The sequence below is a fragment of the Panthera tigris genome, chromosome C1 (genome assembly GCF_018350195.1).
Source record: "Panthera tigris isolate Pti1 chromosome C1, P.tigris_Pti1_mat1.1, whole genome shotgun sequence".
In the NCBI taxonomy this organism is placed as follows: domain Eukaryota; kingdom Metazoa; phylum Chordata; class Mammalia; order Carnivora; family Felidae; genus Panthera; species Panthera tigris.
The window spans coordinates 180,385,191-180,411,240 of record NC_056667.1 but is presented as its reverse complement, the minus strand read 5'-3'; the positions used below and the strand labels follow the sequence as shown (position 1 = coordinate 180,411,240).

Below are 26,050 nucleotides of genomic sequence, written 5' to 3'. Positions count from 1 at the left end.
AAAAAGAAGAAAAAGAACTGAAATGACAGGAGTAGAGATGGACGTTAATAGTGCACAAATTTTATGTGGACTTAGATGCATTAATTTAGGAAAATATAATGCTCTCATCACTTTTGGAGACTATACAAATCAGAACTCTCGTTAATAGGTTTCACAGTCACAAAACAGTTACAATCCTAATCCAGACATCCTGGTTTTCTGGCATGCAGTTTATCTATAGCAATTTCACAGGGTGTTCTAAAAGTCACAAACTAATGTTGATTTGCCTGAATTTTGAAAAGAAATAAACATGAAATATAACTTTTGGGGGGGGTGGTATGGTGAGGCTATTCTAAAAAGATTTATAATCTTGATTGCAAGTACTGCCATTTTTATTCCTGGGCCACAAACATCGCCGACATCTCTTTTAAAAGATTCATACAAAGAGGCACCTGGGAGGATCAATTAGTTGAGTGTCTGACTCTTGTTTTCAGCTCAGATCATGACCTCCCAAGTTGGGCTCTGTGCTGAGCATTGAGCCTGCTTAACATTCTCTCTCCCCCTCTACCCTTCTTCCTAACTTGTGTGCTCTCTCGCTCTCTCTCTCAAATAAATAATGAAAAAATAAATAAGTGAAAGATTCATGCAAAGAAACAAAACTTTTGTGAAGACAAAGTACATTAAAAAATTGTAATTATTGGGGCACATGGGTGACTCAGTTGGTTGAGCGTCCAACTCTTGATTTCAGCTCAGGTCATGATCCCAGGGTTGTGGGACCCAGCCCCACTGATGATTCTCTCTCTTTCCCTCTGCCCCTTTCTCCTGCTCATTCTCTCTCTCTTTCTCTAAAAAAATAATAATCAATAAATAAAAATTGTAATCACTAAAGAATGTACTTCCGTTAGAAAAACTTCAGTGCCATGATCTCCCTTACCTCTGGCCCCCTCCCTTACCCATCCTCAGCTGTCCACCATGAAATCAAATGTGTGCTGAACTCTCCTTACATGTATTTAAGTTCTTTTCTGCTGGGTATTTTCTTCCAGAACATTAATGAAAGGCGGTTTGCATGTACAAAGAAATGATCAGCAATCTCTTGAAGTTTAGTAACCAGGAAAACTGTACACAGCAAACCTTGCAGTGATAGATCTAGAATTGACGCAAAAGGGAGGCCGTGCAATCTGAATGGACTTTCAACTTACTGCTCAGATGTGACTGTCCGGTTGCTAGAGAAATAGATACACTGATTAGATTTGAGATTATTTTTCAGCCAGGCCACTGTTTAGAATTCCAAGGGGGGGGGGGATAAAAATAATAATCATAGTCATGCTATAGATCATGTATTCATTCATTCATTCATTCATTCATACAACAAGTATTTATAGAGAACTGACAGTTCAAGTACTTGGGATACAGTAATAAACAGAAACTGTCAGTCCATCAGCCAATTTGACTTAATTACCATATACAGAGCACTCCATCCAGAAATAACAGAATCCACATTTTTTTTTCCCACTATGCATGGAACATTCAAGATACATCAGATTAGGTTTAAAATAAATCTCAATAAATTTAATGATATTGAAAATTTAAAAAAACTGTCTATGACCAAAATCAGTCATCTTCTAGATACTTTGAAAATTCTCAAATAGTTGGATTAAGCAACATACTTCCAAATAACCCAGGGTAAAAAAAAAGGAAAATATTTTGAAGTCAATAAAAATTAAAACACAACAGGGCAGCTGGGTGGCTCAGTCGGTTAAGTATCCGACTCTTGATTTCCACTCAGGTCAGGATCTCATGGTTCATGGGATCAAGCCCCAAGTTGGGCTCTGTGCCAATAGCTGGGGACCTGCTTCGATTGTCTCTCTCCCTCTCTCTGCCCCTCCCCTGCTCATGCTCTCTCTCTCAAAAAAATAAATACATAAATAAGCATTTTTTTAAAAAAACACGCAACACAGCAAAATGTATGTAATACAACTAAAGTAGAGTTTGATGAGAAATTTATGATACTAAATGCTTATATTAGAAGAGAAGAAAGATCTAAAATGAAAGAGGGGTTGCTCAATCAGTAAGGAATGTGACTTTTGATCTGGGAGTTGTGAGAGCCCCACATCAGGTGTGAAGATGACTCTAAAAAAATAAATAAATAAAATGAATGATATAAGAGTTTCATATTAAGCAACCATATTAAGAATTAAGGATCGGGGCGCCTGGATGGCTCAGTCGGTTAAGCGTCCGACTTCGGCTCAGGTCACGATCTCGCGGTCCGTGAGTTCGAGCCCCGTGTCGGGCTCTGGGCTGATGGCTCGGAGCCTGGAGCCTGCTTCTGATTCTGTGTCTCCCTCTCTCTCTGTCCCTCCCCCACTCATGCTCTGTCTCTCTCTGTCTCAAAAATAAATAAACGTTAAAAAAAAAAATTTAAGAATTAAGGATCAAAAAAAAAGGGTCAATGTCTACATTCTTAATAAGAAAGAAAGAAAGAAAGAAAGAAAGAAAAGAAAAGAAAACAGAATTAAGAATAAGATCATAAAAGTGTTCAAATAAAAGAAAAAAGAACAAATCAAAGCAAAGTAAAACAGGAAAAGGAAAAAAGATAAAGAGTAGAAGTGAGTGAGTCAGAAAATGGACAACAGAAAAAGAAAAATGAATGAAACCAAAAATCTTTTTAGATGAAGTAAACAACATTACTCATTAGGTTAATATAAATTAAAATCACATAAATCACCACTATATGATGACTAAAACTTAAAACAGTGATAATTTGGTATCAAGTTTTGGTGATTCTGTGAAACAAGTGAGCCCCTTATACACTGCTAGTGGGAATGCAACATGATAGAGTCACTTTGGAAAACTGTTTACAGTTCCTTAAAAAAATTAAACATACATTTGCCACATGATCCAGCACTCCCTCTCTTTGGTATCTACCGAAAGAAAACAAAAACATATTCACACAAAGACTTGTGCATAGACGATGTTCATAGAAGCTTGTTTGTAATAGGCAAAAAAATGAAAACAACCCAAATGTCCATCAACTGATCCACTGATAGGTGGTAGACTCGTACAGTGGAAAAGTATTTCACAACAAAAGAATAAACTACGGATATGTGTAATAATGAAAAAGAAAAAGTCACTGGCCATGGAAAATCTCAAAAGCATTTTGCTGAGTGAAAGAAGCCAAAGACAAAATACACACAAAATGATCCATTTATATGAAATTCTAAAAAGTCAGACTCTAGCGACAGAAAGATGAGTGGGCCTTTCAGGGACTAAGGGAGGGGGAGCAGAGGATTAACAGCAGAGGGGCAGGAAGGAAGTCCTTGGGCGGGGGGTGATGGAAGTATTCTGTATGTTGATTTTGGTAGTGGTTACGGACCATTATACATTTGTTAAAACCCTTCCAAATGTACACTTAAAATTATTAAGTTTTATTGTATGTAGATTATGCTTCAATACAGCTGAAAAAAATAGAAGCTATATAAATGACATGAAAAATCCAGTGTAATCAAAGGTAGATTTTTAAAAAACATGTTGCTAAGTCAGTTTCCGACATGCTAAGGAAATCCATCAACTCCTATCACTTCTTTTGAAAAAGAATGTGTGAAAGCACCAGCATTTTCACATTTAAAATTGAAGTTACAGGGGCGCCTGGGTGGCTCAGTCGGTTAAGCGGCCGACTTCGGCTCGGGTCATGATCTCGCGGTCCGTGAGTTCAAGCCCCGCGTCGGGCTCTGTGCTGACAGCTCAGAGCCTGGAGCCTGTTTCAGATTCTGTGTCTCCCTCTCTCTGACCCTCCCCCGTTCATGCTCTCTCTCTGTCTCAAAAATAAATAAACGTTAAAAAAAAATAAAAAAAAAATTGAAGTTACATAATTACTAAAGAAAATAAGACGGGAAAAGCAAACAAAAAAATCAAACGTGAAAATGAAAAAAATGATTTCGGTATGAAGCATTTAATTTTCTTTTAGGGTTTATTTATTTTTGAGAAAGATAGCGTAAGCAGGAGAGAGGCAGAGAGAGAGGGACAGAGGATCCAAAGCAGGCTCTGTGCTGACAGCACAGAGAATGATGTGGGGCTTGAACTCACCAACCGTGAGATCATGACCTGAGCAGAAGTTGGATGCTCAACAGACTGAGGCACCCAGTGCCCCTCGGTATAAAGCATTTAAGACATTAAGAAAAAGCAAGCCAAGAGAAAGAGTATTGTTCAAAAGTCATGATGGAAGAACTGTTTATAGCAAGAAAGGAAAAGCTTTATCTTTTTATCAGGAGGCAGAATAAAGAGAAAAGTCCAACCAGATGGACAGGGCTCTGCAGACAGCCTTAGCATTGAGTTTGTGGCTGCCGAATAGCATAGGCCACCTCCAGAATGTATATGCATGCATTATCTAGGGATCTGGTGTTAATTAAATCTCAGTTTTTGCTATCAGCCTTGTATTCAGAGTAGACTTGTTTCTGGAGAACACACAGCCAGCCACCAAATTGATATTCAAGGGACCATTTTTTTTCCTACCTCAGTACTAGAACTGTGTTCCTTGGCGTTCCCCTTTGCAGTTAAACCTACAAGCTCTGGGGAATGAAGATTCCCTGGAGATTCATAGCAATTATCCTAACTTGCCTAGCACCACATTACTGCTGACATGCCCCAGCTGACCTACCTCTGCTACTCACGTCTGATGAAGCCACAAGCTGTCCTAAGAGAGAAGATATCTAAAAGACAGTATACTGTTGACTTAGGAAATTTCATTTTCTCCTTAAGTGTAGGTATTCTTTTAACCTAGATCCATTGTACCAGAACTTTTCCCTCTATTTCTTAAACTGGTTAAAAGGAGGTACTGTGTATCAAATGATATTTCCTCAAACAGAATGATTTTGATGGATGCTTATTCCTGAAATACTGCTGTCCTGAATACTTGAGGGCAAGACTCTGAGAAGGTCTGACCTTGGAAGAGAGCCATTCGTGTCCAGTGAAAAACAAGCACGTTCTTGAAAATACTGCCAAGCATGCACAGAAATAAGTAATTCTAGTGCAACAAAATACCAGCTGTTCCTGAGGTTTCTGAGAACCCTTGGCAGCTTGACGTACAGAGGGGAGATGATCCCTTACCTGTACCTGAGTCCAAAGGGACTGAACAGAACAGCTCACTGAACTGATGGGCAACAGGTTAGAAAAGGGTGAGGTGTGCCAGAAGTGGAGTCAAATGTGAGGCTGTGAGAGACCGTTAACATTCAACTTCCAGGAGCCTCTTCTGCCAGAAGTACCATGAGAGTCAGATCCACTGTTACCCAGATTGCTGCCCAGAGAATGCTTTCCAGAAGCTGAAGCGCCAACACACCCAATATTTTGGCTCTGTCACTGAAGATGTGTTCTCAGGCCATAGCTCTTGTTCAACTGAGGTGTTGTGACTAGTTGTGTGAGATGTGTCTCAACCAACTTGCTGTTCACAAGTTCTAATTGGCATAAATGTCCTGAAGTTTACTTAAAATATTCACAAGAGTGGATTCATAGCTTTCTTGGATTTACTGGCATTCCATTCCACAAGCTGGAGTGTGATTGCATTGTAGTCAGTGGATCCTGGAATTATGTACAACCTTGGGTACAACCCATGTACATCAGCAGAAAGATGGAGAAGGACTCCGATAAGGCAACGGTACAATTGTTAATCCAATTTTTCTCTTTTTTAAAAAAGATTTGCTAGGACCCAAGAAAAAGTACTACAGTCTCAGACTTAAATAGGGAGACAAGAAACTTGGCTAAATTAAAAGCATAACTAGACTTTTAATTAAAAAAACAACAACAATAACACCTTTCCTCTTTTTAAAGCAAGCCCAGAACACTATTCTTTTTTTTTTTTTTTTAAGTTTATTTATTCATTTTGAGAGAGAGTAAGAGAGAATCTACATGGGAGGGCAGAGAGAGGGAGAGACAGAGAATGCTGAGCTGAAATCAAGTCAGATGCTTAACTGATTGAGCTACCCAGGCACCCCCAGAAAACTATTCTTATGGCTTCTTCAATTAATTCAAGATGAATGAAGTTTCAAAGACACATATCTAAATGCTTCCTTCCTTTTGCCATTTTCCCCAGCGCGTTAAACCACAGACAGTTTGACAAATAAGGTCAGAATTTGAACTAGCACACATTGATCATTAATTTCTCTGAAAGAAAATTGCTGATCAGGTGGGGGTGTCCAGTTTCCAGGGGGTTGAAACTAGGACATTTTGATTTCTGTTATGTAAAAGGAAACCTAACAGCAAATATCATTGAAAAGTTTTCCATTTTCTTTGGAAGAGATTACTTGGAAGTATTACCATATCCCTTGTTTTTCTTTGTGTATCTTGTCTTTTTGTTAGTCTTAACATCGAGTTATCTGGCCTCCACATTTTTAGGCACCTACTGCAGAACAATGAACTCTCATTAGAACACTGTCATTAGTGGAGTATTAATATAATTTGATTGAGGTTTTAAATTTAGATAACCCAGGCTGCAATAATCGTGAGGATCATGACTTAGAGTAGAGACTGGCTACAATTTTCCATAAAGGGTCAAGAAGTAACTATTTTAGGTCATATGGTCTCTGTGGCACCTAGTTGACGCTACTTTTACAGCATGAAAGCAGCCCCAGACAATGCATAAACAAATGTGTGGCTGTGTTCCAATAAAACTTCATTTGCGGCTGAAATTGAATTTCATGTAATTTTCATGCCATGGATTTTCTTCTTTTGATTTTCTTTCAACCATTGAGAAATGTAAAAATCATTCTTTGCTTGCAGGTGGTAGAAAAACAGGTGGTGGATATTGGCATATAGAGAGTGGATTGTTGACCTCTGACTTGGAATCACACTAGCCCACATAACACCTTATAATTGCTGTAAAAAAGACAAGGCACAATGCCCCAAAACAGGTGTAAATAATTAAATAGTAATTTGGGGTAACTTGCACATTGCACTGTTTGGATTCATCCTCAGAAATCCCTAAGAGACTGACTGTTGGAATCACGGCTTCTCAGTTTTCCAAAAAGTACTAATACTAAAAATCATGCAGGATCGAGGACTTTGGCATAGGTGAGACAAAGCTGTCCTGCCCCAAACGGGATAGGTCTTTCTCATTCTATTTTGTCTGAAATGTTGTTTTGAATTTGGCAGTCTATTCTATAGCCTCTTTTCCCCAAAATTTTCTCATAAAGCTAAAGCTTCGGGAAGGAGTGCCTGTTGGTACAGAGCCCTGTTCCTCAAGGATATAGTTCTGCAATCTAAGAAGCCAGAGAGATAGGCTTAGGGACTACCACAGTCAAATGAAAACTTAGATAAAAATTTAGTTGCAGAATTCCATATAGTTAAGCTTCTACCAGAAGTAATTGTTCTGAAAGTAACTGCTACAATGAAACCTTATGTCATTTATGCTTTTCTGTAAGAAGGGGAAACCCTGTATAAGGTTATTAATACAGAAAAGGAATGGTTTCAGAATGAAAATATAGGAAAACAGCAGGATCAAATGCATCGAAATAGAGTCTTTCGTATTTAATACCAAGATAACAGAGAAGCTAATAGCAGAGAGAAATTTCTCTTAAAGCTTCAATTCTTAGACCAATGTGCATATTTAAATTACCAAATGGCTCCAGTTGTTTTTTACTTCAGATTCTTTCTTTTAGTTGTACTATCTAGTATGAGTCTTTGTTTCTCTGGGTCTCTCCTCTCACCCAGCCCCCCTGATTTAGCAAGATTTACCAATTGACGTATTTCTGTTGTTTTCTCCCTAAACACCTACTCTCTCAAAGGCCCAAACCCAAATCTTAAATCAGTGCTGTCCACTTCCAAAAGATTCTTCTGTAACTCTTAATGCAAGCACGTGATATCCTCTTTTAAGAATGTAAACCAAAATTATACCCTGAAGCTACAATAGTCTGTACCCTGGTGAGTTACCATGACAACCCTCAGATTAGCTTCAGGAAAACAGTAGTTTCCTCCTCTTTCCATCACTGCGTTACACAGTCCCATTTTGCCCTTTGGGTCCTATCAGGGGGGAGATCAGTGCGAATTCTTCTGCTTGAATTTGCTTCTTTGAAAAGATGAGATTGGAAAAAGAGGCTACCCTCTCCTTGAAATGTTTGCAGTCAAGGCAAGAAACCTTGCCAAAATTCTGGAGTCAGATTTTGCTTTGCAACCTAATTTTTTTTTTTTTTTTGTACCTTTTCTTTTTAACATCATGGGTATGGTAACAAATCTAAAGTCCTGTTTTACAATAGTGGGTGCCCCACCTTCACAGCTTTACAAATGCAGCCAATGACTCACTTTGGGAGGTTGCTGTCTTATCTTGAAAAGAGTTTGGAATCTAGGTACAGTGGCTCCGTGCTTTTGTTTTAGTTGTAAACACACTAGATTTCCAGTCAAAAGGAAAACAATGCCCTCTTCCCTCCCCCTCTCCCCCATGGTCCAGATCTTCAGTTAGAAATGTCATCTAAAAATGTTCTTCTAGACTTGTCTGGTAACTAAGCTGTTGGGGCATTGGGCCAAAAAGATGTTAAGCCAGAAGTAGTTCTTCTCTGGGGCGGGGTTCAACCTTAATTTATTATTATTATTATTACTATTACTATTATAAGAAAAAAGAAATGAACTGCCCATGTGGCTCTTTTGGAAGGCTTTTAGAATCACATACGAAATACTATAAAGTCTGGGCTGCCTTCAGATATTTCATTTTAGAGCTCTGCAGAAGTGTTTAAAATTTAGGGATTTGAACAGTGCAAAATACAGCTTGGTCCGCTGAAAATTGTTGTCACCTGCTGACAAGTGTCTTGAACATTTCTGTTCATTGGTGTCCAGGGCCTGAATCTGTGTTTCAGCTATTACACACCTGCCCTTGAGTCCTGGAAACTTCAATCGCTTGAGTTTCACAGGCAACCATGGGCTATTTACTTATAGCAGGTAATGATTCTCCACCTGAAATACCCTTATGAGAAAATCTATTACACACATAGCTTTATTTATGGATACTACTTCCTAAACTTTGAACACTTCGTTGTTGGCCATTGAGAACTGAAAATACAGTAAAACCTTGGACCACGAGGAACTTGTTCTGCTGTTGGAGAAATGAATAAAATACTGAGCCAAAGATAGCCAACAGGACTAAAACAAGCTGTGGTCTCTAGCTTAGAGACCCCTCTTCTGGGTTCTTCTTGCCCTGTTTGCCGTGTGTGCAAAAACCCCCACAGATATGGAGGCTGACAACTATAAATTACCCTCCCCACTTGCATTTGGCGCTCGATCCTTGGAGAAACAGTCTCCTCTGAGACCGCCGATGTTAAATAAATCTCTGATCCACCAAGATCTCCAAGTGCTGCTTGGTTTTTCCACCAGCATTCCAGCCTGGTTCCGTAACATATTTGGTTACCGACCAACCAGGAAACCCAACCACGCTGTTGCCACCGGTTTGGGAGAACGGCGAGGTGGTGACAGAATGAGGAATCTCAAGGGAGAAGGAGCGCCCTGCCTGAATTTCAGCAGTCTCCCACTCGGTCACCTGAGGCCATCCCCCAGTCTGCCATTCCCACTGGACTCGAGGAGACTTGGCAGGTGAGGACCTGGACCCAACGTCGGAACCGGTAAGGCTGGGGCCTGATCTAGCCAGGTGCACTCACAAGAGTGGAAGGGGCACCTGATCACTCCCTGAGACTTCAGAAGTCTCACAGGTAGGAATTCTGTGGGAGAGAATGTAATAACCTCTGGTGTGTATGTGAGTGTGAACGTGTGACTCCGTCTAGCTTGCCTGCTGAGTTTGATTCTGTGGCTCCACAGGGGGGCACGCTTAAGGTCCCTGAAAGCCCACGGAGTTTGAGTGGGACTGTCTGAGATTCCGTGGTGAATGGCACAAAGTCTATGGCCGCATCGGGAGAGTTTCCGATCTTTAGGTCACAAAGCTGAGACCGCTAGGGCTAAGCGTCACTAAGTTCCTTCGGGACATGGCCAGACGGGCATCTGACTGGTCTCATCAGAGGGGGCACCCCATCCCTCTGTATGTCTTTGCAACTCTGACTCACGGGAACATTACGGGGTCGGGACAGAGTAAAGAAGGGGTTTTGGGGAGACTATGAGAGTGACATTCATAGACTCAGATATGACCAGACAGCTTTAAGGAACTAAGGTTGGCTTTATAAAACATGGAGCCATAAAGCCCCTTGGAAATGGTGGCCTGGTACCTCACTTACAGAGTTCCCAGCAGTCTCACCAGGTGACTAAATAAGGTCACTTCCTGGCAGGTGCAGGAACCTCAGGATATTTTGGGGACCTCATAAAGAGGAATTCACCCAATTCTACAGGTATTGCAGGCCTGTTTGATGGCAAGTATTTGGCTTGGCTTCTGGCCTGAAAAAGGCTACTAAAAGTTCAACTGGAAGATTCCTTATAAAAGGTTCCAGCAAAGCAAACTTTAAAAGATCTTCATGATCAGTCACTATTCTTGAGGAGCTTATGTAAATTATTAGGCCAGGTTTGTTAAGACTGACTTGTTTTACAAACGCATTGGTCTCAATTTGGCTATCTCTGGAAAGAGGGGTTTTTAGAGAGAAAAACTATGTTTCAGCAAGGCACCGTTATGGATGTGAAATTCTATTGATTGTCTTTAAATGTTTGTTGTTTGCCTAAACTAGACAGCTTGAGGTAAACGTCAGAAAAATTGTCATAGTGTTTCATGTATAGACAATCTTCTGTGCTTGTTATTCTGTGGGGATAATAATAAGACCCCATAGGCATATGATTATTTAAACAACTGGAAAACAGGATGGATCTCTAAATATGCAAACCATATCTTCCCTAAACCTGATCTGACAGTTACCAGAAACCCGCCCCTTTCGAAGACTTGGAGGTGGACTTTACAGATATACAAACAAATAGAGGATTCAGTTTCAGGTATCACCCCATGGGTCCATCACTCCAGAGTTAAGAAGGCCAACTCAGAGGAACCCACAACCTGGCAAAGCGATCCAGATCCAATCAACCCGCTTAAACTGACCCTCAAAAGGACACTGGCCCCTGAGATCTCCAGCCCTGCTCCAGCCACACCCTGGAAGCTGGCTGGTCTGCGCACGACAGAAGCTTGAGGAATCAACTTGCGGACCAGGACCAGGGGTTCGGATGCAACTCTGCCAGCCCTTGCCCCTTACTGGCGTCATTGCCCTGATCTTGCTTCTTGCTGTTGGGCTAATGGAGATTGCACCAACGAACTGGACACGGATGGCAGACTCCCTGGGAACCCTACAAAGCCAAATAAACTCCCTGGCAGCAGTGTCCCTCCAAAATAGGCAAACCCTCGACCTCCTCACTTCAGAAAAAGGAGGGACTTGTATCTTTCTGGGGGAGGAATGTTGCTATTTCATAAACCAGTCAAAAATAGTTACAACTAAGGTTAAAAGACTCCAGGATAGAATTCAAGGTAGACAACAGAAAAGTATCAATCAATGGAAAGGATGGGATCTCACAGATTGGGCATCCTGGCTTCCTGCCCTGGCGGGGCCCCTCCTCTCCATAATTTTACTTGTATCCATCGGCCCCTGTATATTGAATGCCATGGTACGTTTTATTGAAAACGCTGTTGCTCGCCAAACTACTGCACTGCAGCCTTCAAGAATACCAACGTGTAAAACTGAAAGGTGAGGGGCACCTGGGTGGCTCAGTTGGTTAGCGTCCGACTTCGGCTCAGGTCGTGATCTCGCAGTCCGTGAGTTCGAGCCCCGCATCAGGCTCTGTGCTGACAGCTCAGAGCCTGGAGCCTGTTTCAGATTCTGTGTCTCCCTCTCTCTGACCCTCCCCCGTTCATGCTCTGTCTCTCTCTGTCTCAAAAATAAATAAAGGTTAAAAAAATTAAAAAAAAAAAAAACAAAACTGAAAGGTGATACCTACTAAAAGTTTTTTTAAAAGACATCAAAGGGGAGAATGTTGGAGAAATGAATAAAATACTGTGCCAAAGATGGCCAATGGGACTAAAACAAGCTCTGGTCTCTAGCTTAGAGACCCCTCTTCTGGGTTCTTCTTGCCCTGTTTGCCATGCACATGAAAACTCCCACAGATATGGAGCCTGACAACTATAAATTACCCTCCCCACTTGCATCTGGCGCTCAGATCTTTGGAGAAATGGTCTCCTCTGAGCCCGCTGGGGTTAAATAAACCTCTGATCCACCAAGATCTCTGAGTGCCGCTTGGTTTTTCTGCCAGCGTTCCGGCCTGGTTCCGTAACACTGTGAGAGTTCCACAGGACGAGCAAACATTTCTAATAAATTTTAACGTGATAAACAAGTGATGTCTTGCAATATGAGTAATATGCGATGCTGAATGTCACATGATCACAACTGAGCTGATAGTTCTTGAAATTCACTTAAACATGCAAGTGCTTTGAATTACAAGCATGATTCCAGAACAAATTATGCTCACAAAGCAAGGTTTTACTGTATGTGGTAATTAAAAAAAGAGGGGGGGCACCTGGGTGGCTTAAGTGAGCGTGTGACTCTTGAATTCCGTTCAGGTCATGATCTCTGAGTTGTGGGATTGAGCCCCACGTTAAGTTCCATGCTGGACCTGGAAACTCTTGTGATCTCAGCACAACTCAGGCTGTGATCTCACATTTTATGGGATTGAGCCCCGCTTTGGGCTATGTGCTGAGTGTGGAGCTTGCTTGGGATTCTCTCTCTTCCTCTCTCTCTGCCTCTCCCCCACTTACGTTTCTCTCTGTCTCTCTCAAAACAAATAAACTTTAAAAAAGTTAAAAATAAAAATAAAAGAACTATAAATAAATACATAAAGAAATAATAAAAAAGAGGGAAATGGGGGTTGCCAATAGAAAACTGATTTAAGGAGGATGGCGTATTAGCAAAAAGACAGGAAACTTAAAAAGTAGAAGAAATTACAGGCCCCTGAGGTCCATTTGGATGGTGCCCTGTGTAAAAAAGGCAGTTGAGATTTGAGTGAAATCTAATGGCCTGAACTTCAGGGTGAAGTTATCAGCAAAAGAGTTTAAGACTAGATCAACATTTAGAGAAAATTAAGATATATCTACTAGGGGGAGCACCTGGGTGGCTCAGTCGGCTCAGGTCACGATGTCACAGTTCGTGGGATCGAGCCCCATGTCAGGCTCTGTGCTAATAGCTCAGAGGTTTGGATTCTGTGTCTCCCTCTCTCTCTGCCCCTCCCCGCTCACACTCTCACACTATCTCTCTCTCAAAAGTAAAAAAAAAAAAAAAAAAAAAAGATATATTGGGGTGCCTCAGTGGCTCAGTCAGTTGAGCGTCCGACTTCAGCTCGGGTCATGATCTCACAGTCCATGAGTTCCAGCCCCGCGTCGGGCTCTGTGCTGACAGCTCGGAGCCTGGAGCCTGCTTCGGATTCTGTGTCTCCCTCTCTCTCTGCCCCTCCCCTGCTCATGCTCTGTCTCTGTCTCTCTCTCTCTCTGTCAAGAATAAATAAACATTAAAAATTTTTTTAAATAAATAAATAAACAAAATAAAAATAAAAATAAAAGATATATCTACTTGGCTACAGAAGTGGCCAATTATCTTTATTTATCTTCAATTAACAATATTTTATTTAACAATAAAAATAATTCAGAACTTAAACTTTTATTAGTTATCAAAATTATTGTACATTAAAACAGCTTGCAGATTGGGATCAAGAATCAAAGATGCGAAAACAAACTACTATCGCCCATGTCAATAGAAGAAAAATAAAACTCAAGGTTCACATGGTCTTGGAAGAAGAAACATAATCCCCTTGAAGCTCTGTAGAGTGGAGACCTTTGAGCATACACAGCAAGGTACAAGAAAAATTAATCCTGTGAGCACCTTTTATTCCTGATGTGTCAGATATTAGGTTTCATTAGTGTGCTCGTGGCATTGCTTTGTTTTTGTGAGGCACAAAACAATCATAAAGCTTCTTGTGTGGTTCCTTGTAACCTCCATTTGCTGAACACTGTTTCTCCTTGAGGTTTTAATCTTCTAAATCACATACTTTCTGTGAGAGAACTTGTCAGAGATCTAAACTTGGTATGGGCCTCCTACAGTGGCTTAAATTTTTTAAGTTGGAAGAGGGTTTGTACCAACACAGTTAATTCACACGTCAGGCCTTCCCACAGCCTGGAGTCTGAGCTTCTATCCCAGGGAGTGGACACCCCCTAGCACACTTCCCAGTTGTCACTGACCCAAAACGCCTACTGATCTGTCTGGGCCTGTAAGTAATTTTCTTTTATCTTTAAAATTGTACCCTGGCACAGCTAATATAAAGGTGCAACATATTAAAAAAAAAAAAAGAAAAATTAAGAACACAAAGCAATTCCAGCGGAGAATATATAACACAAGGCAGGGTTTGAAAACTCTTTATGTTATCTTCTAAGTTCAACGGTAGTTCCCCAGGAAACACATACACTATTTAATCATCTTATCTTAATCTTTGTATTATACAACTTGTATAATAAGATATAACTTATCTTTGATTCTTCCACTTCTACCTTTCCCATGTGGGCAGCACTATAAAAACTGCACATGCTTTTTAATTGTCTTAGGGTGCCTGTTAACATTATATGCAAATTTATCTGCATTTATTTTCATTGTTTATTGTCCTTCCTAACTTCCTTTTACATTCATTTAATATTCCATTTCATCATTTCATAAAAGTGTTTTGCAATTCGAATCAGTTCTTTTAATTGACTGGTTTAGAAGAGGAACTTTTTTTAGTGTTCAGATTGTCCTTTGATTTTTCTGAATATATTCCCTCATCACATCATTCAAGTGTTTTGGAATTAACGATCAATTCAAGGAGATAAGGTCATACTAGCAATGTATCTTTCCCATTACAATTTTACGTATTTAACTGACTTAACAATTTACTAGTTCAATTTTCTGATCAGTCTGGAAATCTTTGCTGATTAAATTGCTTATTTTCTGACTAAATTGCACACAAGCGTCAGACTATCTGGCTGTTAACTGAAGGACTGAGGTGTGTTTACTCTGCCAATTACCGAGATGTTATAACAATCAGCATACCTATGCACCACTGTCTGTAGCTACAAAATTATTTCACAATAGAAATTAAAAAGATTTTTGTTGTTGAAATTTTTCTTTTTTCTTTATATATGTATATATATACATATATTTTTTTTTCTTTTAAGTTAATTTATTTATTTTGAGAGAGAGAGAGAGAGCAGGGGAGGGGCAGGGAGAGAGGGAGAGAGGAAGAATCCCAAGCAGGCTCCTCACTGACAGCGTGGAGCAGCCTGACACGGGGCTCAAATTAATGACCAGTGAGATCAAGACCTGAGCCCAAATCAAGAGTCAGATGCTTAGCCAACTGAGCCATCCAGGTGCCCCAGAAAGTTTCCTTTTTTCTAATTTGAAAACTTTATCAGGTGAAGGGATTAAGAACATGCCACCCCAGGGGCACCTGGGAGGCTCAGTTGATTAAGAGTCAGACTTCTGCTCGGCTTGGCTTATGATCTCAGGCCGTGATCTCAGGTTTGCGGGTTTGAGCCCTACATTGTGCTCTGCATTGACAGTGCAGAGCCTACCTGGGATCTCTCTCTCTACTGAAGGAACTTAAGAAACAGAAGATGAATGAAGGGCTATTGGGTCTCCCTCTTTCTACCTAAAAGCAGGCCATAAAATTTCCAAAGGGAAAAGCACCCTCCCTCAACCAGGAAGAGAACAGTCTTATCACCAGGGACTGGAAGTCCTTTCATACACGCATATTAAAATAACCCTTATCTTCCACTAGTTTCCCTATCGTATAATTCCTAATCACTGTCCCACAATTCACTGGGACACTCACAATTCACCCTAACCCATGCCCCTTTGTGTTATCAGATCCTCACAATTTATCATTCTTTGTGTAATAAGTTTTATGAGCTTTTGAGCCTGATGGCTTCTTCAGGTCTTCATTTTCTTTTTTTTTTTTTTTAACGTTTTATTTATTTTTGAGAGAAAGAGAAACACACAGAGTGTGAGTGAGAGCAGGAGTGAGAGAAAGGGAGAACCTGAAGCAGGCTCCAGGCTCTGAGCTATCAGCACAGAGCCCGACGCGGGGCTCGAACTAACAAACTGTGAGATCATGACTGAGCCGCCCAGGTGCCCCAGGTCTCCATTTTCTATCTGAAGACTTCCATGCATTTGTAAAAAAATATATTAAATAAATTTGTATGTTATTCTCCCGTTAATCTGCTTTATGTTGGTTTAATTCTTAGACCAGCCACAGAATCTAGGAGGGAAAAGAAAATGTTTCTCCCTGACCCAGCAAAGTTCAAACATACACACATACACACACACACACACACACACACACGCTTCTTCCACAGTTTTGCACAGAATTGAAAGAAATCTTGAGAAGATCAAATCAAACCTGTAATCTGTCTTATTGGTTCTTCACAATTATAATTCTGTGGACCACACTATTGGCTCATAAGACCTTAAATGAACAGTTAACCTGGTTTAGAGATATGGCAAAGAGCCAGTCACCTGAGTTGTGTTTCTTCTTACAAAGACTTCCTTTGAAAAACACAGATGTAACAATTTAAATCTTCAAATGAATAATTGCCTGTGTGTATAACACACATCAATAATTTAACTTCCTTCATGCCAAACACTTACATTCTTCCCTATAGTTAGTAATTCCTAGCTTGGTTAATCTGGTAATGATGAGAGATGGGGCTGGAAGAGGGAAGGGGATAAGGTATGTGAATCTCCAGATTAAAGGTGGCAAAATTTCTCCATGGAGGATCAGTTTCTATGATGTAGAAATTCAAGTTTATGTCTTCAAGAAAATATTCCACTAATAGCCCAGAAGCACTCTGCCATTCTTGATTCTTGGTCCACTGCCATTCCCCATGACATCAGTTCAAATATTTATATAGTAAGGAAATACGCACTACATTACTAAGTATCCTTTCCATGGTCTTGGTACTAATTTGTCTTAAGCATAGGGTGGGTTGAACATAAGAAGACTTACCCGGCAACAGCTTTCAAGGTGCTTTAGGTCCCAAGAAAAAGGATGCAGTTTTGCTCTCCCTTAAATAACTATTCTTCTATCTTGGTCAGTGGAAGACAGGGTGAGAGGTCAGAATGCTCTCAGCCAGGCTCAGAGTAAGTATTTCTGCCCTGGTCTTAGGAGGGGTTTGCAGTCCTAATTAGCATCAAAATGGCTCCCCATCTAACCCTAATCCACTGCATATTTCTAGCTTTTGTGATTTTTATAGCCTGTTAATTCCCTCTGTTTTCCTTGGTATATAGATGTTATGTTCCTGAACTTCCAAACTTGACTTTATAATTGTATTGAATTCTCTAGGGTTATAATTTCACATTTGAGATTTAAACTGACCTCAAGATTTACACCTTTGAGTTGATGAAATTCAGGGGTTTGAGCCCAATAGTTTTCACTGTAAAGAGAACAAATCTCAGAGAAAACAGTGCTGGCATTGTGGGTTCTGTCCCTTCAATTGTGGCTCCCACAAATTCAGGGTTGGCTTTTTCCTTCTTGGAGTCACATACTTCCTTAGAACTACTGAGATGTGAAGGTGTCAGGAACGGGAGAGTGTAATTCTAACATTTTACTTCTCTGTAGATATTGCGGTCTCAAGGAGAGCATGAATAGTGGGGTGGGGGCGGGTGTGTGTGTGCTCACTTCTAGTCCCAGATAAAACTGAAACTCTCAGGTCAAGAGGAAATTTAAAACCCTAATAGAATAGGCATCATCATTCACACCGACATCAACAACATTATTGCAACTGGTAATTTTATAGCATGTTTACTGTGTCTCAGACATCGCACTATGGAGGAATTATCTCATTTAAGGCTCTGAACAACCTCGTGAAGAAAGGGCTGTTACATTTCCATTTAAAAAGGAGAAAACAACAGTTTACTGGGGTAAATTGCGTAATTTACTAGAGATACTATTGAGTGGTACTACCACGCTATAATCTAAATACAGACCAGCTGATTCCATAGTTTCTGCTCTTTAGCACTCACCAACGAAAACTGGGCCTGCTGAGCAATTGCCTTTTAGAAATAAAAGTGATCACACATATTGAGTATCTCCTTGAACTTGATGGATTATCATGGCCACATTATATATTTTATTTATAAAGGTTTTTCAAAAGTTATTTGTTATCTAGTCCTCTGACCTGACTGCTATTGATAATGAATCAAGACAACTCATCAACTCTTTACCTGTGGAAAATATATAAAAGCTTTATATATTTTCCACAGGTGCTTTACCCTGTGGAAAATATATAAAAATTACACATAAATCAAGAATTAAGGAAAGCATGTACCAGTGATCATTTTTACAGCAAAATTATTTAACAAAGTGGGGTTTTTTTTGTTTGGTTTTTAATTTTTTTTTTCACATTTATTTATTTTTGAGAGACAGAGCGTGAGCAGGGGAGGGGCAGGTAGGGGGTTGGGGGGTGGACACAGAATCTGAAGCAGGCTCCAGGTTCTGAGCTGCGGGACTTGAACTCATGGATCTTAAGATCATGACCTGAGCTGAAGTCGAATGCTTAACTGACTGAGCCACCCAGGTGCCCCCAAAGTGTTTGTTGTTTTATGGAAAAGGAGAAAACATTCCTTTTTGACAGTTACCTATTGTTATTTCAGTTTTATAAATTTATAAAAGTAAACCTAATCACTTTAGTTATTGTGCCAGAAAATCTTCTGCATTTAAAACTTATTTTTGCCCTAGAATACATTCTAAAAATTGACATTTCTAGTTATCTTTGGTTTTCTCAGATATCCCATTAATATCTTTCATGCATTTGCTCATCAAGTTGCACAGATTTCCAAACAGGATTAGCAGTCAACAATTTTGCTGTTAGCTACACCAAGAGCAACCTTGGAGGATGTTTTGCTTATTTTCTGCTTTAGAAAATGTTTTATTGTTTTAGTATCATTTGGTATGAGTATCAATCTGGAATTGAAACATATACATTTCTTATTTTTTAAAAAGTGATACATAAACCATTAATGATAATAATAAATGCTTAAAGGAATTTGTTTTTACTGTATTTATCCCAGTTACTGAAATACTTTTAAAAAGCACTTAGTCTTCCTAAAACATTTATATCTATACGTATATAAATTGTATACATATATTACATAGTATATGCACTTATATGTCAGGAAGATTTTATAGAATCTAGGAAAGAAAGCCCACACATTGCTTTTTTATGAATATAGAAATATATAACTTCTTTCAAGAACTGAAGTACAAAATCCAGGGTAAGGTTTGTCGTTGTTGAGAAAATACATTTGCACTTCTAATAAACTGTTGCTCTCACAATAACAGAGAAAATAGAATTGTTCTGAAATTTTTCTACTTTAAATAGTGTCCTCTTTCAATATGTAGTAGTATTTTTTTTAACTTTGAGTACATTACCTTCTAAAATGCTTGTTATTTATTTTCAGCATTCCATCAATCTGCATTTACTTTTTATCTTTTTAATTTTTTTTAACATTTATTTATTTTTGAGAGAGAGACAGAGACAGAGTGTGAGCAGGGGAGGAGCAGAGAGAGAGGGAGACACAGAATCGGAAGCAGGCTCCAGCCTCTGAGCTGTCATCACAGAGCCTGATGCGGGGCTTGAACTCACAAGCCATGAGATCATGACCTGAGCCAAAGTTGGACGCTTAACCAACTGAGCCACTTAGGTGCACCATAATCTGTATTTACTTTTTTTTTTTTTTAACGTTTATTTTTATTTTTGAGACAGAGAGAGACAGAGCATGAACAGGGGAGGGGCAGAGAGAGAGGGAGACACAGAATCGGAAGCAGGCTCCAGGCTCCGAGCCATCAGCCCAGAGCCTGACGCGGGGCTCGAACCCACGGACCCCGAGATCGTGACCTGAGCTGAAGTCGGACGCTTAACTGACTGAGCCACCCGGGCACCCCTGTATTTACTTTTTAAAAAATAACATGAATTGGTTTTTATACTAAGTGACACAGGATTTGCTTAAAAAAAATTTTTTTTTCTCGTTTCGGGAAGCAACAGGTACTCAGATTATTGAATCTGTCAAGCAGTTTTTTTTTTTCTTACTTTTGAAGCAGGAGGGAAGGGAAGCTTAGGAGACAAATTAACCAAAGGAAAGCCATTTTGGCTTTAGGCTGACCCTTATTCTAAAAGTCAGCAACTTATACAAGGAGTCACAAGATCTGACTCAAATGGAAGACCACAAGACCCCGCTCCCTCCAGCAGTAGAAGTCATAAATGCTGGGTATTCTTAATATTTCTCCCTGTGGGTAATTCCACAACCCTAACACACCCTAACACAATGGAAAAACCAACCACCTAATGTAAATTTTAACCCAAAGTTAAAAAGTATGCCCCTCCCTATATGGTTAGCTACATTTTTTTAAAAGATTTTATTTTTAAGTACTTTATATACCCAACATGGGATTTGAACCTACAATGCTAAGATCAAGAGTCAAATGCTCTACCAACTGCACCAGGCAGGCACCCCTGTGGTTTAGCTAATTAAAAAAAAAACCCCAACAAACAAACAAACAAACTTCTAAGACCCTTTGTTAGAAGCAGAGGGAGACTCCTCTTCCTTACCTGGGAGGAAAGACTGCTACTTTGTCTATAAAGTAGCTCCTTTCTTACTTTTATATTTAATAAATCTTTGTCCCTTTCTCTAAATGGCTTGCTCTTGAATTCTTTCTTGCCCAAAGACAAATATTCTCTTGGGGAGAGACCTGAGGCCCTCCCTCTCAGAGCCTCTGCCAATCTGGCATCACTTTGAAGTGATGGCCTTCTCACTCTACTCTAATTTTTCTTTCTTTCCTTCCTTCCTCCCTCCCTTCCTCCCACCTTTTCTATTTTTCTTCTTTTCTGTTTCCTTCCTTCCTTCCTTCTCTGTCTCCTTACTTTCTTCCTTTTTCTCTTTTTTGAGAGAAAGAGTCTTTTCTAATTTTTTTTTTTTTTAAGTAGGCTTCATGCCCAGTGTGGAGCTCAACATAGGACTTGAACTCAACTCATGACCCTGAGATCAAGACCTAAGCTGAGGTCAAGAGCTGGATGCTCAACTGACTGAGCCACCAGGCACCCCAGAAGACGGTATATTAAAAGGAGGCAGTCACAGAGTCTTGACTCACTTAAGGGCTGTTAATAAATTTTAGTAAAACACTGGGGCCATTTAGAAGCAACATGTAGCTGTATTTGTATTTGAGACAAAGAACAGTGCATATTCTTTTGACTTCAATACCAAGCTAATGGCTAGATAACCGAAATTTTTGAAAATCCCAACCTTTGTTGGGAGACCATAGATCAATGTGTAGGATCTCAGGAAAACTGAGCTTCAATAATCTTCACTCTAAACACACATGGCGACAGGGAGTAAGAATGCTCTTTATTGTGCAAAAAGCAGAAGTCTATCATTTTACTTTCTTGATAGCCTAGCATAGTTAGAGGTCAAAACAGGAAGTGCCATTGTTAACAGGCAGAAACATGAAAGTTCTGTTCTTAAAAACACCTTCAACCTTCTTCCCCATGAGGACATTTTGAATGCAGGAACTCTGGGTGGGACCATATGGCTTCCTGTATTCTCTTTAATCAAAGTGGTAAAGTTTGTTTTTGTTTTAAAATGCAGTTAAAGGAAAGACATTTGTCGTGTCAGAAGAGAACAACATTCAGTTCCTTTTAGATTTTTATGAGCATCTGTGATCATTTGTCATATGTGGCTAAAAAATGACCAGTACTGATGAAATGCCATTTTATTTTTAGGGAAAACCCTCAGCACACTTTCCCAAAATAAGTTTTAAAAAAAAATCTCTGCTTCTTTCCAGGGACGTTTTGTTCATGGCTAAATGTGGGTACATACACTTTTATGATAAAGACCATCTTTTTGCCAAAATATACTGAGGTAAAAGGCTTAAATGCTATGGTCTGTGGAACTGATGATGTAGAACTCCATTTTCTAGGTTTCTTGTGCACAAATACTAATAATTCATTCTTGGGACATTTGGTTGGCTTGAAATAATATTTTAAACAAAGAGAAAAATGTCATGAACCTGAAAAATGAAGGGAAGGCCAGGAAACAAATAATACGGTAGATAGATATCTCGATCTCTGAACTTTCATTTCCAACCCTTCAAGTTTTCTCCCAGCCTATGTGTGATGGCAAATAAATATTCTAGAACAAAACTAATCATTCAAAATAAGGATAGGCATAATTTACTTTAGGTAGAATGAATCCAAGCAACTTTTTCTCTTTTCCTAGTGAAATAAGACTATTTCAAACAAGGATATACTGATATATTGAGGGAACATTTTCAGCCCAAATGCTTAATTAGAAGTTTGTCTTTATTAATAACCTGTCATCATACTAAAAATGCAACTTAATGCAGTAACAAAATAACAGACAAAATCCTCAGGGGTGCCTGGGTGGCTCAGTTGGTTGAAAGTCTGACTTCGGCTCAGGTCATGATCTTGTCGTTTGTGGGTTCAAGCCCCACGTTGGGCTTTGTGCTGACAGCTCGGAGCCTGGATCCTGCTTGGGATTCTGTATCTCCCTCTCTCTCTCTCTGCCTCTTCTCCCACTCAGGCTCTGTCTCTCTCTCAAAAATAAAATAAACATAAAAAAAAATTTTAAAAACCACAAAATCCTCAGATAATAGACTAGGGAATTAAGATAAAAAACCCTTTTACATATCCAGATCCAGTCAAGGACTTGACAAAGGACCCCATTTTATGTATTTTTCATTGTGATTTTACATATATTTGAGTTTAGAGTTCCTTACATGTTGATTTCTGCATACAATCTGTGGAAAAATAAGTTTTCTTTTTTTAAGTAGGCTCCACCTCAATGTGGGGCTGGAACTCATGACCTTGAGATCAAGAGTTGCATACTCTACTGACTGAGCCAGTTAGGTGCCCCTGGAAAATAGGTTTTCTGATTTTCCTTTTGGAGAATATGAAATGACTGGCCATAATGGAAAATAAGAAATATTTTGCATAATTATCGAACTAGTCTAAGAATAGATGCTATTGTACCGAATCTCTTAATGCAGTCATCAACTGGATCTTTTTTTTCTACCACCAAAGTGTAAACGAAGTAGTTATAGGACCAAAAGGAAACTTTCAAGAGGTCCCTTTATCACACATGTGTTATTGTAACTAAATGGGCTTGAAATTCTATTTCTCATGTGCAAAAACCAAGGGAAGCAGCAAGAATTAGCAGAGTAGAGAATGGGAGAGTGATCATCCCAGAGTCTCAATGTTTCAGAGTCTGATGTGATCACAGGGCCATTTAGTTTAGCTTCCTACCTTTTTACTCTCCAAGATCCTGGTGTTTCTGTTTTGTTTCACAAGGGGAATTGTAAACTTAATAGGGTTTATTTATGCAGTTGGAATTTTGAAATAGAGGGTAAATTAGGAGGAAGGAAGACTTGATTGCTGGATCAAAGTTCTATTAGAAAACCGCGGGGTTCTTATAGAAAGAAATTAAAAAGCTTTAAAAAGTTGTACATTTAAAAAGTATTTTACAGGGGCGCCTGGGTGGCTCAGTCGGTTGGGCGTCCGACTGAGATCAGCTCAAGTCGTGATCTCTCAGTCCGTGAGTTCAAGCCCCGCATCGGGCTCTGTGCTGACAGCTCAGAGCCTGGAGCTTGTTTCAGATTCTGTGTGTGTCTCTCTCTCTGACCCTCCCCTGTTCATGCTCTGTCTCTCTCTGTCTCAAAAATAAATAAAAACGTAAAAAAAAAAAATTAAAAAAAAGTATTTTACAATTTACAAACACTTTAGTCTTTTAAAAAAATTTAAAAATTTATTTGAGAGAGAAAGAGAGAGAGAGAGAGAGAGTCTCAAGCAGGCTTCACACTCAGTGCAGAGCCCGACTGGGGGCTCCATTCCACGACCCTGGGATCATGATCTGTGCCAAAATTAAAGCGTTAGACTCAACTGACTGAGTCACCCACGCACCTCTACAAAACACTTTATTATAAAATTATTTCATTTACATATACAGTGAGGGAGCTCCAGGGTCTATTAGCAGAGCTTTGACCATAACCATGCATCCTGTTGCCTGGTCTAAGACTCTTTGCAGTTTTTCTTTTTGTTTCTCTCTCCCGGTATCCCTCTCTCCTCCTCCCCCTAACCCCAGTGATTGATTCCGAAACTTACATTATGGATTCTTAACAATGTAGAGGACTAAAAATTTTTTGAGGGCAAATTTAGTGTCCTACTTACTTTTGCATCTCTAGCATCTAAGCCAACATAGTGTGTTTAGCTAATATTTGTTGAATGAATGGAATAAAACACAAAGACAAATTAAAACAGAACTGTCTTTTCAGATAGTAAATAAATGAAAATAGAAAATTAATATTATAGATTTTAGACAGCTATTCAGAATATCAAGTAATGTTATAGATGCTATGTATCATCTGATCTCTCTGTCATCTGTCTTGTTAGCCTCATTCCAAATAGTACATTTTATCATTTGTTATTATTTAGAAGTTTTCAGGTCATTAAGTCATAATTAAAAGTTAGAAAGATTTGTCTTGTTTTATTGACCGCATAGAAGTTAGAATCTATTCTTCAGTAACATAAAGTCTAATGGCATACAACAAATAAAAATGGTCATTGTCAATTATTTCTCAATAAAATGGGAAAAATGCTCATAATTACCTGTCACATCTAGGAAAGTATAAGACTGTGACCATTAACTTTTATTCTATTTACGTTAGTTTTCCTTATTTATTGCTGTTCTATTTCCTTTATGAATTTCACAGGTTTCTGAAAGCATCGACTGATCATTTTTATATTATTCCATCAGCCTGGCTTATCCATAAGTAGATTGCAACTGGCAACTGGCCGTGCTTAGAGAAAACAAGTTTTCATACACGTATTTTGTTCTGCCTGCATGTCTAGGTAAAGATCCTGGATGTGTTGAGTTTTATTTTATTTCTGCAAAGTCTCTATAAGTAAATATTTGGGTGTGTGACTTGGAGGAAAATTCAGAAAGGAAGAACTAATTTATTATTTATTTCAGACTTAAGAATCATTGAGGTCACGTCCTAGCAAGACACACGGAGAGAAAGGATCTCAAAGAACACCCAAATTTTACAAAACTAAATCCATACGACAAATAAAGAAGAAATATCCAGTATCCAATTTAGATTCTCTAGATCCACACCAAGGAAGAAAATACAGAAACGAATGGGCAAAGCTGTAATTTTGCCAGTTTAGGTACTGCTGTTAGGAAACACTACACGATGGATGCCATCTAGTGACAGGTGACCAACGTCTGATCAATCACATAGAAATGATGGGGTGAGGAGGTGAAACGCCCAGGATGTTGTCTGTAAGGAGAAAAATCCTTCTGAGAGAATCACATTCAAGAGATTAGTGTTATTTCTCCGGGTCCACAGAGTGTATGAAAATTTATCAGAAAGCGGCAGCGCGGGGATTTTTATTTTGAAATCCTGTATTGCCACCTACCTCCAAATCTGAACCTCCTCCTCCTCCTGCCGCTGTCTTTCACCATCCAGTCCGCAGCTGAGCTCAGAACCGAGGAGTGTCCTCAAGTCATAGCCCCCCGTAGAGTGACAGGTGGTGGAGGTGGAGCACCTTAGAAACCAGTCTCAAAAAAAAAAAAAAAAACAACTTCAGAAAAAGGAACCAAGATGATTCCTAAAACAATCTGTACCCAATTAAAAATAACAACAATCATAAATAAACTGCTGGAAAGTTCAAAGAGTAAAACTAAAATAAGGACCAGAGGAAGTCATCTTTGTTTTTCTCGGTCAACGACAGTGCAGACCTGATGCTGTCTTGTTCCTGGTACCAAAGCCTCACTGAAAATGCCAGAGACCTCTCTCTAAATGGCTGTAGCATTGTGCCCTAAGGGAAATAATTTTCTCCAACATTTCTCATCTTTTGTAAACAGATGGCATAGGGATTTTTTTTTTTTTTAAGAGAAAGACCAACAATCTGTCAACTCTGGAATTCTCATAGTCCAATAGTTTCTTTTTGGTTAATTTTTCACAACTAGATGAACCAGTGCTGCGGCCATAGATACATTTAAGAAAATGAGACACTTCCCTGTGTTCACATATATCC

At 39.4% G+C, this 26,050-nt stretch overlaps 1 protein-coding gene across 1 annotated transcript in view; it reads right to left on the bottom strand.

Moving 5' to 3' along the window:
• SLC39A10 (solute carrier family 39 member 10) overlaps positions 1 to 25,503 on the bottom strand; it is a 145,143-nt gene extending 119,640 nt beyond the window's left edge. The window contains exon 1 of the mRNA XM_042994957.1: positions 25,430 to 25,503. The gene's annotated coding sequence lies outside the window, so the exon portion shown is untranslated. The remainder of the gene's footprint in view (positions 1 to 25,429) is intronic.
• Between the last annotated feature and the right edge of the window lie 547 nt (positions 25,504 to 26,050).